General features: G+C 51.4%; 1 protein-coding gene across 4 annotated transcripts in view; it reads right to left on the reverse strand.

The window, feature by feature from the left end:
- Window positions 1–14,930, reverse strand: part of EFTUD2 (elongation factor Tu GTP binding domain containing 2) — a 208,733-nt gene that overhangs the window by 56,118 nt on the left and 137,685 nt on the right. The window lies entirely within an intron of this gene.

Below are 14,930 nucleotides of genomic sequence, written 5' to 3' on the forward strand. Positions count from 1 at the left end.
CCCCCGTGTTGCTGAGGGTTTTAAGTATGGTGCTGCCTCGTGGCCCCCCCGGTACTAACCTGAACGTAAGGAGATCAACCCCTGAACGCAAGGAGATCGCCCCTGAAACCGCTTTACTCACCTGTGAAGAGCACGACTGAGTACCCTCATTCTTTATTAACATTGGGCACCGCCCCCGAATCTTACCTCTGCACCCGGCCGCCCCCGTGCCACAGCTTTGGTGCAATTTGAACCTTACCTGGTGTTGAGCTGAAACCCTGAAGACTGAATCTGTAAGTCATACACTTACTTGAAAAACTGCATTAATGTTTTCTTTCCATAGGTTAACATTGCAAAACTTGAAAATCGCACAAAGTTTCCACTTTTTAAAGTGCAAAGTATTTTTCCTGAAAAAGGTACTTACCTTTTTGCGTACATTTTGGTCTTAAAATAAAACTTCAGAGAAGCATATTTTGATAAAATTGGTGTGGATCTCCATTTTGAGTTGCGAGTCATTCATTTATTGGTCAATGTGTGTATAACAAATGTCTTACACCTCTCTGTGTTAGGCCTAAGGCTGCTTGGCCACACTGCCACAGATAGAACACTTTGGGTTTACATTGAGCCTTATACACTTCTGGACTCTGCACGATATAACCACCTAGCGGGATAACATGCAAAGTGCCAGCTTCCTATAGGCACTAGGGGCCATGAAGCATTTTTAGGTGTTGTGCCATTGTCTGGTGATGGGGCTCCTAAGAATGAGCATGGCTGCTGCGTTTTGGACAACCTGGAGGGGGTAAGTGAGACCGTGGGGTAGACCAAGATAAAGGGAATTGGCATAATTCACTCTGTCTGCAATAAGCAACAGACAATAAATGTAAAAGTGTTGGTAGGGAGGATGTCAAGAGTCTTTTTTTAAGATCGCAGTAACATAAACCAGGTGGCAGCACCTGCCAGGAATGGAGGTCAAAAGCAGAGATCAGAGTCAAATTTGAACACCAAGTTCCTCACGGTGGACAGTGCATGCATGACTCCTAGCTGACTAGACCGCCATGTATTAGCCAAAATGTCTTGAGTAGCTCCAAAAATCTGTATTTCTGGTTTATTCAAATGGAGTGATGACCTTAGTAAGGCAGGCTTTAAAAGATTATGCTTAACCCTGGGCGTAGTTCTTGTAGTAGTGCTACGCGTAGCTACGCAAAGTGCACTACGCAAGCTACGCGAACTGCATAGTGCACTGTGCAAAATGCTGTTCGCGCTGATTGCACAGTGCCGGATGCTTGTCCGCACTGTGCAATCATTGCAAACGGCATCTTGCACAGTGCAAGCGGTCATTTTCTGCCGCTCGAGTAATTTGTACTCGAGCGACAGCTTTCTCAACGCGGACTGGTAGTTTTTCATCGCAAGCATACGCGACCTCTCGCAATGAGAAACCTGACCTCCCCGCGTTGAGAATCTCGCCGGGAGGTTTATTTTCCATGCTTGCGATCGGCAACTTGATGTTGCTGATCACGAACGAGGAAAAAGTCTCGCCGGGATGCTATTTTGCTCGCTCGCGGTCGCCAACTTGACGTTGAGGGCCGCGAGCAAGCAAAAAATGCCCGCTACGCGTTAACAAAGCAAACACAAGGAGATGATGGACAGAGTGTTGATAATTTTCAGACACTCACCCCAGTCCGGGCTGAATTCATCATCGTTCTTTAGCTCACTTCGCCACCCCACTTCAACTAGGGGTGTAGATGGAAAATTGCCACCGTTAAGCTAACTAGCAATTGAATAAACAAGCTTTGTCAAAGCGGATAGGTTTCTGCTACGCAACATCTATTGGCTTTGTCAATATTTTTTTGGCCCGTTGCACAGCAGTGCGGGCTGCTGTGCAACACGGCTGTATGTAAAGAAAATAAAAGCGCTATGATGTGGTCAACGGTGTCCGCATCATAGAGCTCTTTTTGTTTACTTTAAGCCATGTTGAACAGCAGCCGCCACAGCTGTTGAATATGTCTAAAAAAATTGACAGGGCCAGCAGATCATAGGTGAAACCTATTGGGTTTGCCAGTCCATCAGGGTTCAATGGGCCCCTAAGGTTCCTCTCCCGGTGCCACTGCACCTGCTGCATAAATGGCTCTGACTATGCCAGGACTGGCTGAGCTCACGCAAACCTTTAGACAGGACCTCTCAACAGGCGATCTTCCCATGCACAGGAATGGTAGTGAAGTGTGCATGTTGTGGTATTGTACTTAAAAGTACTGAGCTGCACAGAACTGCACTGAAGCAGATGTTAACTGGAGTTGTGCAGTGCTTAGTACTGTGTGTAGCACTGTAGGGAGACATCCTTCTGTGCTGCACTGAAAATGGCTAGCCTGTACTGCAAATGATAAACTCGATGGGTAGGTGCAGATCGTACGAGTTACTTACCTTTGGTAACAATGTGTTAGAAATGGGATTTCTGGTTGGCTACGGCTTGCGCCAAAGCCAGGCAGAAACCACCACTCTAGTCAGGGCTGGGGAGTTACACGCCAAAGATAACCCCTGCTCACCCCCTTGGTAGCTTGGCACGAGCAGTCAGGCTTATCCCAGAGGCAATGTGTAAAGCGTTTGCGCGCGCACCCAGCAACAACACCCAAGGCCCACCACAAAAGAAACTCCACACAAGGTATTATATAAAAATAGCCTTTGTATTATACCAAAACACATTAGATAAAAACACACACTTTACATTATGCCAACAGGCACGGGCAGAATTTACAGGGGACTATTTACATGGGACAGGGCCTCATGGACCACTTTCAGGAATACGCACTTTGTAGGAATAACACTTTAGAACATAGCACATACAATCACTGTAGCACCAATTATAAAATGTAGCGCACAACCAGTAACCACTGGTAACAGGTAAGTACCACCTACGCAACCCTAACCACCTTAGGAAAATATTACGCAGGGAATCATGAACACATCAGCATAACCTATACCAGGAAAAACCCTCTCCTACGCATAGGCACAGCTAGAAAGAAACATAGCATTGAGGCATTGCGCAGGCGCAAAAGTACACCGGAAACAATAATCAGGTACCCTAGGTGAGGGCACCACACAAGATAACTGTCCCTAGGCCAACTGGCCTTGTTGGGGCTAGGACGCCCTGTGTCCCAGTGTCAGGGGCCTAAACGGAGCAGCTGCCCACGAAGTGCTGGGCAGCTGTAAAACAATGATGGGACCAACGCTGGAGCCTTGCAGGCTCGGCCAAGTGACTGTCCCCTGAGCCCCTCTGGGCTCTTAACAAGGAATGCCCCCACTCACATTGGAGCGGCCCGCTGCCTTCCGGGGCCGCTCGTAGCACCAGAGGAAAATGACCTCGTATGACGTTGGAGCCTCGTGGGCTCAAACAACAAGAAATGCCCCCTGAGACTCGCAGGCTCTAAACAATAATGCGCCCCGCATTGGAGCCTCTACTCGGGGCTCTGCACAACACTGCGGCCCACGTTGGAGCCTCACAGGCTCGAGAAGCACTGCCCCCTTCGGTGGAGCGTCAGGCGCTCTACAACACACAATGCGGGACCCCATTGGAGCCTCACTCGTGCTCTGAATCAAGCAATGCTGCCAAACTCAAAAACAAGGTACCCGTTCTACCCCTCCACTCACCGGGCGGTACTTGTCCGCTTTCGGCCCTCCTGAAAGCACTTCCCTCGCGGCGGGAGCTGGGGGCAGACACGGCTCCTCCGTCTTCCCTCTGGGGCGCGCTGCGGCGGCCCGACTCTGCTTCGGCCTGGAGGCCTCGCCTCCGTTGGTTGCAGTCCAGTGCGGGGTGGGCTCCCGCCTGGACTCCACTGCCGGCTCACTTCTCCTGGCTGCACCGGAGCACGGGGTGGGCTCCCGTCGGCTTCCAGGTCGTCCTTGGGCACAGGAGCGCGGGGTAGGCTCCCGTCCGCTTCCTGTTCAAGTCCCGCCCACGTCCTGCAAGGGCTGCCTGACTTCCAGCTGAAGCTCGGCTGCGGCGGTGATTTCCTTCACGGGGTGGGCTCCCGGTCGGAGGTAGAACCAATGCGGGGTGGGCACCCGCTTTCACGACAAAGTTACTCCTTGGGGCGGCAATACCGCGGGGTAGGCACCCGTAGTTTAAACACCAAAATAAGCGGGGTGGGCACCCGCCAACGATCACGGCAATGCGGGGTGGCACCCGCGACAAGGAATACGACGGCGGGGTGGGCTCCCGCCGAAACTAATCGGAAATGCGGGGGGGAATCCTCTACGCCGGGGATTCCCTTTTTGAATGGATCGCAGCTCCAGGCTGCAGGGAAAACAAACGCTGCTCCTCAAGGTCTGCCCAAAAGCGCTCCCAGGCGCTAGGTTCAGGGAAAGTCTTCCAGGAAAAAGTCTTCAGATGCAGAGGGGAAAAGACTGGGCCCAGGGGCCAGCTCACAGGGCCCTCCAGCAGGGAGGCAGTCCCCAGTGGCGGTCTCTCCTGGCGCCCAGCAGCAGCAGGCCCCCCTCAAGTTAGGATCAGAAAGAGAACATTTTACATGGGGTCACAGCCCCTTCTTATACACAGGTTTACCTTTGTTTCAAGGTGCAGGGGAGGGGCGAACCAGTTACAACTGGTTCCTGAGCACTTTGTTTTGCTCAGCCCCTCTCCCTATTCAGAGAGCAGGCCAGGGTCATCAGTCGCACCACAGGGGGCGGAGCCAGCATTGTGTGGGGAAAGCCCAGCCCTATTCAGGTCCTAGGTGTACTCCTCCCACCCATCTGGCTGCTGATCTCCCCATTCACCACTGGGTGACTCCTTCTGAGACTGGGGATTCCCTAGCCCATCACATGACCTCAGCCAGCCAATCACGCGCCAGGCAGTCACTGCACATTTATGCCAGCGTCTAGAAGTGGCACTTCCCCACTAGCTACATAGACACCGCACACATCATCGCGCAGCATTGAATCACACGAGTCTGCACATACCAAACTCGGCCCTGCACTCCCCACGCATCAGGAACCACCAGGGACACATACATTCCCCCATGCATTCCTATGGGAGGGCAGGCCAACCTCACTACACGCACGCACTTTACCCTGGGACACAGCGGTAAAGTGCGCAGAAACCAAAAATCACTACCACCAGGTCACCAGTAAAAGCAGGGGTGAACCTGCCAGAAGGGCCAAGTCCAACACAATGTATCTGGTAGAGACGTTGTCTAGCCGCAGATTCCTTAACTTAGAATATTCCCAGGCGTCAGACTGGATCTGGAAAAAAATGTGCAGCAGCACCTCTGCGCGTCGGGGGACGGCGCCACACGACCCCGCCCTGACGTCGTCCACGTACGTGAGGTCAGCGAGGTCATATAAGTCCCTCCCGGCAAGCTGACATCAGTTTTTTTCGGAGAAACGTTTCCATGACACAACGCGGAGGCACCAATAAAAAAACTGTGAAACATGGGAACAGTGTGCGATGGATGAAAATCCGAGAATAAAGAAGGAGGATGGTGCAGACACCATCGTAAAGGACAGAATTAGACACTACCTACCTAAGGTGAAAGAGCTGTGAGAAAGAACCTCGCAAGCTAAGCGAAGACCCTTCCCTAGTGTAAGAAGGGAAGAACATCTCAACAGACAGAAACGGACTGTTAGTACCATGCAGAATAACAGACAAAAATAGACTGTCAGTACCATGCAGAACTGTGCCGTCCAGCAAGAACGGAGCAGAGAGAGAACAGTCCACCGCAGGAATGAAAAGTCTGGCACTGCCCCTGTAGTAACGGAGGTCTGAAACAGTGACGAACAGAGCCCCAAAGAAGACTACTGTAGACGAGCCCAGAACCCGGAGTCAACAGAGAAGGCGGAAGACAGCAGGAGAAGAAGAAAAGGAAGCGGAATCTCCTGGTGAAGGACTATCGAAAAGGCCTCATTCTACAGATAAGAAACCTCTGAGAGGGAGGCAACAGTAGAATTGTGACAGAAACCCTTGAGAGGGAGTTAATGGTATTATGGCAAGTCTCAAAGGAACGCAACTATGAGAGAAAAGACCAATGCCAACCGTAACAGGGGGGATCAGCGGAGAACCCCACTTGGCAAGGCCCTCGCAGAACGGGAGGCTGGGTGGGCGTTAAGGAATCTGCTTGTTAACATGGCATTTATTATTAATGTTTAGACGCCACACCCACCCCTTTTTCAATCACAGGCAATGAGGGGTTTCATTATGGCACCTCTAAAATGTGATCTCACGGTGGTGAAATGATGATGGAAACGCGTCCATTGGATTCACAGCTTTGTACTGACGTTGGGAAGCCCACCTACTATCCAGAAATGTGGAAAGTCCAGGGCGCTCCACTTCTCCTTTTGTGTTTTTACTCATGACAAAAGCGCTCAAGGTGAAGAAGTGAAAACATATCATCTAAAATACCATGTAGCACCTCACAGATTATGTAATGTGCAAACATTTTCGCTCGTTAATCACTTGAGTCCTGCTAGCAGACAGGTTGAAGAATTACCATCTTTGTTTATATGTAATCCAGTGCCTAAAGGATTTTAACGTATGTTTTTCTTGTAGGCCCTGTGATTCTCGTAGCAACCAGTGTGCAGCCTGTTGTGGGCTGGGCTCCTGTAGACACTAGGAAACCCATGTTTTGGTGCAAGTGCGGCTTAAACCCCATGCTAGGTTAGGGTGACCAACCGTCCGTAAATTTCACGGACAGTCCGTAATTTCGGCCGTCTGTCCGTTGTCCGTGAAGGATTCTTTAACGGACGCCATTTGTCCGTAATTTTAACCGGGCACCGGTCACACCACCCTAAATGGCGGCACAGCTTCCACCCACCTCCCTTCTTGACTCCGATGCTGTTGAGGTCGGGTTTAACAGTCTCCGATGCAGTACCAAAGCTCAGATCCCCAGCAGCATTGGAGAGGCACAGCGGGATGGCAACCCTCACACCTTCAGCCCTTGATGAGCTGTTAAAAGGTGCTTGAAGGTGAATGAGAGGGAGGGGCTGCGGCTTCAGGCGCAGGGGCATCTATTCAGATGCAAACAGCCCTGAATGCTCAAGTCTCTGCAATTTGGAGGGGCCTCACACATTCCTTCCTGCCCAGTGCCCCAAAAATCGTAGAACCGGCCCTGATTACCCCCAGGCAGCACGTGGCTCTCTTCACAGAGCTTAATTACTGTCACTAAATTGTAAGCAAACCTCGGTTCTTCAAACATGCAGTCTATAATGTAATTAGATAAAGAAATGGCACAATCGCACCCACACTGATTAACAAAGTCTGGAGGACAATCCGTTAAATCAGTTCTCTTGGAGTATCGCCTTTAAGTACTGTACATCACAGTGGGGGATGGCAAAACTAACATTTTGGAAAGAGAGCCTGTCTTCTCGTTGCCTTGTCCAGGAGGGGGTGTGGAGCCCTACCCCACCCTGGAGGGGCCAAGATCATACTTTAATACTGCATGCCCACCCCTGTGCCCACCCTGGTGGATCCTGTTCCCCCTCCTGTGATGGCTCCTGCCCCCCCCTCCCCCAGTGATGGCTTCTGTCCCCCCATGTGGTGGCTCCTGTCCCCCCCCCTCCGCATGTGATGGCTCCTGTCCCCCCCCTGTGGTGGCTCCTGTCCCCCCCTCCGCCTGTGATGGCTCCTGTCCCCCCTGTGATGGCTCCTGTCCCCCCCCTGTGGTGGATCCTGTCTCCGCCCTGGGTGGCTTCTGTCCCAGTCTTGGAATGGCTCCTGCAGCGAGGGTGAAGTTCTTGATGGGCCTCTTCTCAAAAAGGTTCAGTTCAAAATTAATATGAAACGGTGAGTGAGTAAGTGAAGGGATGGGTGGATGGCTGGATGAATTAGTGAAAGGGTGAATGGATGAATGAAAGATTGAATAGATGGATAATGAGAGAGGATGGATGGATTGATGAGTGAGTGGAAGGATGGATGAGAGAAAGGGTAAATAGATGGATGTATGGGTGGAAGGGAAGCTGGATGGGTAAAAGGGTGGATTGATGAGTGAAAAGATGGATGAGTGAAAAGGTGGATGATGAGTGAGTGGGTGGATGGATGAGTGAAATGATGGATGGATTGATGAATTAGTGAAAGGGTGAATGGACGAATGAAAGATTGAATAGATGGATAATGAGAGAGGATGGATGGATTGATGAGTGAGTGGAAGGATGGATGAGAGAAAAGGTAAATAGCTGGATGTATGGGTGGAAGGGTAGCTGGATGGGTAAAAGGGTGGATTGATGAGTGAAAGGATGGATGAGTGAAAAGGTGGATGATGAGTGAGTGGGTGGATGGATGAGTGAAATGATGGATGGATAAGTGCAAGGGTGAATGGATGGACGGATGAGTGAAAGGGTGGATGTAAGGATGGATGAGTGAGTGAAAGGGAGGGTAGATGGACAAAAGGATGAATAGATGAGTGAAGGAGTGAAAGGATAAATGGATGAGAGAAAGGATGGATGAGTGATCGGGTCAATGGATGGATTCATGAGTGGATGAGTAGATGGATGGGTGGGTGGATGGAAGGAAGGAAGGATGGCTAAGTGAAAGGGTCGGTGGAGAGAGAAAGGGAGGATGGATGGATGACTGAAAGGGTGGATGGGTGGAAGGATGAGTGGATGGATGGATGGATGAGTAAGTGAATGATGGCTGGATGGGTGAAAGGGTACATGGCTGGATGGATGAGTGAATGTATGGATGGTAGAAGAGTGGATGGATGAGTGTACAGATGGATAGGGTGAAAGGATGGATGGATGGATAGATGAGTGAAAGGATGGATGAAGGGATGGATGAGTGAAATGATAGATGGAAGGATACATGATGGATAGGTTTGCAAATGGTTGAATATGTTTGGATATGGCTGGGCTTACTTATACACTATTGCGCGACCTCCTCTGATGTGTCTGTAAAATTTACCTATTGTCCTGAAGCTTTGTCCTGAATTTTGATCTCCTGTCCTGAATTAGTGTCCTGAATTTTGACCCTTTGTCCTGAATTTTTACACTCACCGTCCTGAATTTGCACCAATGCCAGTTGGTCACCCTATGCTAGGTTTGCAGAGTGTCTTTGGAGTGTTAAACAACCAATACATTTTAGGTTGCCCGACCCTTGAATTATGTAATGGATGTATCTTTGCTCTAACTATTTGATTTTGTGGTGGTGCTAAAGTTATATTCTTGTGTGGTCGAGTGCTGTAGTGGCACGCCGGCGCCCAAGGTTTAGATCTTTTGTTTTGCTGCTGTTCCTCTATTATGCAACATCACTTCTGTTTATTAAAAAAAAGCAATCTTGCATCAACACTTGCACTTTCCAAGAGCCCCTCCTGTCTACTCGACTCTTCTCAGCTTCCCCCCTCTCGTCCGCGCCTTGAACACGTCCCATTCCCTGGAGAGGCCTCCATCTCTGGCACGCGCTGGAATCCTTCCTTTACCCCGGCGGAGGCGGACCAGAAAGCAGAATGAGAACCGCGCCGATTTATTAAGCCAGTAATGAGGCGTCCGTCACCACGCTGTCAGCCATTTTATAAAGAGCACATGAGAGCGACGCCGCGTCCTCCATTCCAGTGAGACCCGGGGGACGGCGTCGTGGAGCGAGGGGGGCTCAGACAAGCGTGATGAAGAGAGTGATTCGAGCACGTCAGTCTCTGAGCAAAGATATCAAGCGCGGCTGTGAAGAGGAATTAAAACACAGGGGGGTGCAAGATGACAGAGTTGAGAGGGAGAAGGAGGGACAAGAAAGCAAAATGAGAGGTAGAAAAAGAACAAAGTGAAGGAATAGAAGAAGGAAGAAACGGAAAGAGAGAAGACAACAGAGTTGGGGTGGGGCAGTGCGAGATTGAGAGGAGCTAGAGGAAGTTAGATAAAGGAAAGGTGAGTGAGCCAGAGCAAATACAGTAATTGGAGAAGAAAGGAAAATACAGCGCCCAGAAGACAAAGACAATAGGGGAGAAAAAGAGATGAGAGAGAAATGAGCGGGTAGGGCCAGCTAGGATGGACGAGACAAACAAAGAAGGAGGGAGAGGTGTGATGAAGTAAGAAGCAAAATTAAAGTGGTATGAACATGAGAACTGATGGAAGATAGAGGGCAGAAGGGAGGGGGTAGAAAAACCGATTGATTGAGAGGTAGAGAATGAGTGTCAATGGATGAGATCAGAGAGAATGAGGAAAAGAGGGGAGAGAGGAGAGAAAAACAGTCAGAGAAAGGCGAGAGAGAGAGCGCGCTGTCCGCAGCAGTGGCAGTTAACTCGGGTTTATCGAAATCAATAGGCATTGCAAACAAGTCAATACTGCTGGCTGAGATAGTCAGTAGGTAATTACTTGTGGATTACTGTGCTGTCTTAATGGTTACTGACAGCACGTGGCGTCTCTGAGGTCTGACGCCCTGATCGATGGAATCCTGCTGCTGACTTCCTTAATGTTGTTGTTACCATAGCGATAGCACTGCTGTCTCAGAAACTACTGAAAACTGTTAGATCGAATAATAACTCTCCTGTATAGAGAGCTTCCTGCCCGCTGCTCTTCCTAAATAATAATTGTTCTTTCGGCTTTTATTTTGATATTTGCATCCTGACTGCTGAGACTTTGAAGCAGCCTGCAGTGAACAGGAATTAATCTCTGTCCATCAGTCTCTGGGACAGGTTTCTTGTCAAATAAAGCTGGTTAAATCAAGCAAAACCAGCGGAGCCGCCAAGTACTTAAGAGGCCTGTGAAATTGAATGCTCTTGGCTGACAAGTTCGAAAGATAATACCAAATCTGCTTTTCATCATTCCGAGGTCGATAGCGGATTACTGATAGTTAGGGAAATATTACCTCATTTCAATTAGAGCGTTTAGCGGCAACAACAATTGTGGGCTGAAGTGCAGTATGAAACAAGCCGGTAATGTTTGTGACGTGCGACCATGAAAGGGAGTTGTGTGCGCGCGCGCGAAAGTGAAACGGATCGCGGTCCAGACGGTGACAGGAGGAAAGACAGATGGCGGCTGCGCCCGTGCACACGCACACAAGCTTCAGGCCACCAAAAGCCTGCGAAAACCCGCTTACAAAATGTCTCCGAGCAGCACATGCACTGCCTCAGACGAGACCTAAAAAGGGGGCAGGTAGCTTGGCTTGAGCCATATACCAGAGCAAAGAAAGGGAGAAAGAAAGAAAGACCACTCTCCGCTTAATGGAGCACAATCAGGACACCGCCTTCAGTTCAAAAGAACCAGAAGAGATGCAACCAGAGCCTAACAGACTAGCCTATAGAAGGAAGGCTGAAGGAACAGGTGCCAAAAGCCCAAAGCAAGAGCTAGAACTTCAGCAACATGATTGGAATAGGCGGCGGGATAAGAAACACGCCAAGTGCACACCCTATCCCAAAAAGGGGAAATATGAGCAAATTGCATGAATGTGAAACCCGCTGAAGCAGGTAGAAACATGGAGCAGGCAACGGCCACAGAGACCTTAAAGTGGCTTACACAAAAAGCTGGAGAGTGCCTGACCGGGCAGTATGAAGCTAAAGTGAGAAACAACCCACAATATAGACTTGCAGTCAGTAGTCAAGGACCACGGCCATCACAAGAGCTGTCCCGCAGGCATAGCGTTAACAAATAGAAGGAGCCTTAGAATAAAAGACCAAACACTCCAGAAAAGGCACATACGGTATGGAACACCAAAAGGGGAGCATTTGTCAAATTCGGAAATCACCCCAGTAAGCGGAAGCATGGACGACCCTACGGGCAACTTGCAACAAGGCAGAAAAGCTCCCCCAAACATTGCAACACTGATAAGAGGTGGCGATGTAGGAGGAGGAATACCAAAGCAACCTGCACGTATACATAAATGTATAAATATGTAGAGACAGAATAAGACAGGAGCATGAATATGTCCATACTGGAGCATACCTAGTACAGTAAGGTAGGAGCCGTTTTTGAAGAGGAGAGCAAGAAACCTCCCAAGGAGGTGGAACGGGCAACAGGCAGGATAACCATGGCGCCAGAATATGGAACCAAGGAAAAACATAGAACGCCGTATAACAGATCACCAAGTGACGCATGGAACACGCAGGATCTCCAGGCCCAGGTAGGATAAGCAAGGATATATAATAGCATACCAGTACCCCACATGGAGTATACAGACCCCAAACTACGGGGAAAACCGGTTAGGGCAATAAGCCTAGCCAAAAGAGCGCAGTAATGAACCAAACCCGTGAACATGAGTTCCGTGCCGTATGACATTACCGAGCTGAGCCACTGGCTCAACACCACAGTCAGAGGACCAAACACCGCAATCTGTGGAACACGGAGCAACTGGCAGCCCAAAGCAAAACGCATCGAAGGGATGCCAATAAAAGGGTAATCACCCTTGACTACAGGAAAAGAAGATGTAAGGCCATGTAAAACACAGAGCGCAGCTAAAGGATGTGAAATGAAAAAGTATCAGCATGGAAGAAAGGTCTAAGACGACCTAAGTGGGGGGACGAAAGCCCGCAAGGAGCTGATGAACCGCCGACTCGGCGTGAGCATCAAACAGCAAAATCCCATCAATGGGTAAGTCAACCAGTCACTCCCGGATATTTTCGGGGAAGACACTGTCGCGTAACCAAGCGTGACGCCTTAAGGCAACATAGCACGCCATAGCACGTCCCTAAGAATCTGCAGTATCTAAAGCGGAGCGGATTGTGAATTTGGCAAGGTCACGGCCATCACGGAGGTGGCGAAGGAGATCAACCTGAGCACCTTCAGAGGTGACCGAAAGCAGACTCTGCAGAGTGCCACAGTGCAGAAGTAGCCCGTGCCAAAACACACATTGTAGTCAAGGATCTTAGGGCCGCACTAGTGGAGGCAAAGACGTTCCTGCCCCATGACTCTTGCCATCGGGACTCCTGAGAGGGAGGAAGCATTAGAGGAGGCAGGGAGGGGAAAGCAGTCTGCAACACAAACCCTTGCACATCAGGGTGTACAAAAAGACAGACCAAATTATGTGGAGCTGGATGGTGGCGGTGCAACACTGAACGAGCCACCAGATCGCCTGAAGCCGGCTGACTCAGGTACCTAAAAAAAGGGTATCATAAAGGGAAGCCTCAAAGGGTAGAAGAGGCTCCACAGTCCCGGACCCCCGATGAAGGACCTCAAGCAAGGGGGTCGGCAGATAAGGGGACAGAAGGGGGTTGCATGCTCAAAATGCGGGTGGCCAGTGAGACCACCCTTACAAAAGCAGCACCGGCCTCGGTATCCCTCCGTGGAGGGGACAACAACTCATCAGTGGGGGAGGGTTGTAAACTGACCCTCCCCAGACAGTGAGGGTGTGACCAATGTTCCAGAGGGAGTACAATTGAAGAAGCAGGATCCTGACGTTGCTCCTGGGGAAGGGAAGAGCCTGCCGGATCTGGGGGAGGCGAAAAGCCTGCCGGATCTGGGGGAGGCGAAGAGCCTGTCGGATCTGGGGGAGGCGAAGAGCCTGCCGGATCTGGGAGCTTCCGAGGAAGCTCAAATTCCAAGGGGAGCACAGGCTACAGTACGTCCGAGATGGTGGACGAGAAGACGGCGCTGAACTCCCTCCTGTGGCCTCTAGCGAAGAGTCAATAATTCTGCGCTCGGCACCATATGACGCCGAGACTATGTTAAGCTCCCCTTCCGAGGCAGGAGCAGACGCCGGAGCCGGCGAGGCAGGCTTTCGGCGCTGGCCCGGCGCCGACTCCACCTTATCCATGCTAGGCTCCGACTCTGGGGAAAGGAGCAGGGGCGGAGCCTTGGAGGTGAGTCTCCGTCGCCGGTACAGCACCGACCCCGGCTCCGGACAGGCGGCTGCCTGCCCGGCCCGGGGCATATGAACAGGCTCCAACTCCGGAGAAAGCAATGGAGGCCGAGCCGAGGAGGCGAGCCCCCGGCGCCGACCCCGGACAGGCGACCGTCTGACCGGGAGCCTGGGGTGTGCTCAGAGCAAGGCTATGAGCACCGGCAACCACCTGCGGCGCCACAGGGAACCCAGCAGGGCTATGCGGGGCGGCGGAGGCACCGTGGGTCGTAGAGGGGGACCCTGGCGGGCCGCGCCCTAACGACTCCACGTGGACCGGAGGGGGGGACCCAACTAGGCTGTGCCCTAATGGTACCACATCTCCTACGTCCCTGGGGGGTAGAGGCTCAATTGGCGCCGAGGATGAACCCATCGGCGAGCCCGTCGGAGAGCCCACAAGAAGCAGAGGCCCCAAGGAAGCCCCAGGGACGGGAGAGGGCCCAAGGGAGGCCTGCAAAGCTGCGGCGTATGCCTCCATTTGGGCCAGAGTCATCCCCACACCCGGAAAGGGTGGGTAGGGCGACTGCTTGGAGCGTACGTCCAGAACGTTCCGGGAACCAGAGCTCCTGACAACAGGAGAAGAAGGGGAGGTCAAAGACCTTGGCGACAAACGCCTTGACTTACCAAGTGGCGAACGGCGGCCCCGGAGGCTGAACGACAGCGGGAGGGACCTGCTGTTGAAGAAGCCAGGGGGAGAGACGACTCCGACCTGGACAACTGCGCGGTGAGACGCTTCATACGGCACTTGCGCCGAGATTTGGGCTTCAGGTGTTGGCATGCCTCGCAGTCCGTGGAGTCATGGTGCTCGCCCAGACACCACATACAAATAAGATGCGGGTTCGTCGCGGACAATTGTCGCGAACAGGAATTACAAGTTTTAAAGTCCGGAGGCATCGCACACTGTTCCGACGCGAAGCGTCGACAAGGCCTGAGAACAGGCCAGAGGAACCGCTCACTCCGGATCCGCGTTGCACGCGCGAAGGAAGGAAACTGATGTCAGCACGCCAGGAGGGACTTATATGACTTCGCTGACGTCACGTACGTGGATGACGTCAGGGCGGGGTCGTGTGGCGCTGTCCCCTGGTGTGCAGAGGTGCTGCTGCACATTTTTTTCCAGATCCAGTCTGACGCCTGGGGATGTTCTAAGTTAAGGAATCTGCGGCTAGATGTCTCTATCAGATACAGATGTCAGGCAAATAAATGATCATCATCA

This window comes from Triturus cristatus, chromosome 1_1 (genome assembly GCF_964204655.1).
Source record: "Triturus cristatus chromosome 1_1, aTriCri1.1, whole genome shotgun sequence".
In the NCBI taxonomy this organism is placed as follows: domain Eukaryota; kingdom Metazoa; phylum Chordata; class Amphibia; order Caudata; family Salamandridae; genus Triturus; species Triturus cristatus.